This window comes from Herpailurus yagouaroundi, unplaced genomic scaffold (genome assembly GCF_014898765.1).
Source record: "Herpailurus yagouaroundi ecotype Mexico unplaced genomic scaffold, PumYag 159, whole genome shotgun sequence".
Taxonomy (NCBI): Eukaryota; Metazoa; Chordata; class Mammalia; order Carnivora; family Felidae; genus Herpailurus; species Herpailurus yagouaroundi.
Window position 1 is genome coordinate 36688704 of NW_024412400.1, and position 2378 is coordinate 36691081.

Genomic DNA, 2378 nt, shown 5'->3' on the forward strand with positions numbered 1-2378 from the left:
CCTAGGAATGCAACTACCAAATCTTAAGGAAGTTGCATGTCTAGTGTTTTGAGAAACTGCTGAAACTGTTTTCCAGAGTTCGAGGAACTGTATTTTATTTTACATTCCCAACAGCAAATGAATGATCTAGTCCTGCACCCTCACCAGCATGTGGTGTCGTCCTTATTTTTTTTTTATTATTGAGAAAGAATTGACATAGAGCATCATGTAAGTCTAATGTGTAAAACACATTGATTTGACACATTTATAGTGTCATATGATTGCCATGTAGTGTTAGCTAACGACTCTATCAGGTCACATCATTATCATTTCTTCTAGTAGTGGGAACAATTAAGATCTTGTCTGTTAGCAAATTGAATGTTTATGATATGGTTTTGTTGCCTGTAATCACTATTCTGTGTCTTAGAGCTCCAGAACTTATTTGCCTTCTAGCTGCATGTACCCGTAAACAATACGTCCCCAATCCCTCCATCGCAGCCCCTGGTAATCACCGTTCCGTTCTCTGCTTTTCCAAGTTTTTTTTAGATTCCACATATAAGTCATATCATGCGGTATTTGTCTTTTCTGTCTGACTTATCTCACTTAGCTCAGTATCCTCGAGGTCCATTCATCTTGTTGCAAATGGCAGGATTTCTCTTTTCCTCATGGTCGCATAGTATTCCAATTGTATATACAGACCACATCTTCTTTATCCATTCATCCATTAATGGATGTTGTTTCCAAATTGTGGCTATTGTGAATAATGCTACAATTAACATGGGAGTGCAGATATCTCTTTGATAACCTGTTTTCATTTCCTTTGAATAATTACCGAGAAATGGGTTTACTGGGTTGTATGGTATTTCTATTTTTAATTTTTTGAGGAACCTCCTACCGTTCTCCATAGCGACTGAGCCATCTTACAATGCCACTAACAGTGCACAAGAGTTCCCTTTTCTCTGAATCCTCGACAGTGGTATTGTCCCTCATTTTTATTTTAGCCACTCTGGTAGGTATGCAGTGCTATTTTATTGTGCTTTCAACTTGTACTTCCCTAATGGCTAATAATGTGGAACGCCTTCTCATGTGTTGTTTTTTGTTTTTTTTTTTTTTTGCCAATTACATATCTGCCTCAGTAAAATATCTGTGTATGTCTTTTGCTCACTTTCAATGGGATTGTGGTGGTTTTTTTAACTGTTAAGTTTTGAGGGTCTTTATACATTCCAAATACCAGTCCTTGGCTAGATACGTCATTTGCAAAGATTTCTCTCACTCCGGAACTTGTGTTTTTATCCTATTGTGGATCATGCTTTTGGTGTCGAGTCTAAGAATTCTTTGCCTAGCCTTAGATCCACCCAAGACGCTCTTGAGAGCAAATAGGAATAATAGGAATAAACCACAACTGTGCAGGGAAATCAGAATGCATGGTGACACTATCTGCAAGGCACGCTAAATAGCCTGTGCTTAATTCTGTAGCTAACGGGACATAACAAGATAAGATTTAGGTAAATGGATTGGCAGCTCCAAACCTGAAGAGTCAGCCCCTTGAGGGGTCGGGAGAAGGGTTCTAAAACTGAAAGAACCACAGGATGACAGTTTGGGAAGAGGCCTCAGAAATCATTGATTCAACCTTCCCAATATACGGATGAGTACATTGGGGCACAGAGATGTGCCCCATCAGCAGATTCTCAATCACACATGATGAAGAACTTCTATGGATCATTGAGAAATCTGTTGGAGCTTCATAACTTCAGTGCAAGATCAGGCCACTGGGATCTTGTTAAAATACACATTCGGACTCAGTAGGTCTGGGGTAGGGCCCAAGAGTCTGCATTTTTAATAAGTTCTCAGGTGATGCCTTTGTTGCTTGTCCATGGATCACACAGAGAGGAGCAAAGCTTAGAGAACATGAATAGCTCACAGGGGCGCCTGGGTGGCTCAGTCAGTTGAGCGTCTGACTTCGGCTCGAGTCATGATCTCACGGCTAATGGGTTCAAGCCGTATGTTGGGCTCTATGTTGACAGCTCAGAGCCTGGAGCCTGCTTCGGATTCTGTGTCTCCCTCTCTCTGCCCCTCCCCAGGTCCCTCTCTCTCACTCTCCCTCTCTCTCTCTCTCTCTCTCTCTCTCTCAAAAAAAAATAGCTCACAGAATTTCCAGGGGAACCAGAAAACCAAGCAAGGTGGCTTCATGGTCAGATGGACTCACACTGGGGAACAGGCACAGGCACTGTGGGGGCCCTATTGGGAACAATGACACTGAGCCCCCCATTGCTGCCACCTTGGCTGAGTGGATTGCATGGGGGCCTGTTTCTTTACACCATGAACTTCAGATTCCACTTTGCCATGGGGCATCTGACTGGCAGAGTGGGGATCAAGCTGGTCCCTCACTTCAAAGGAAG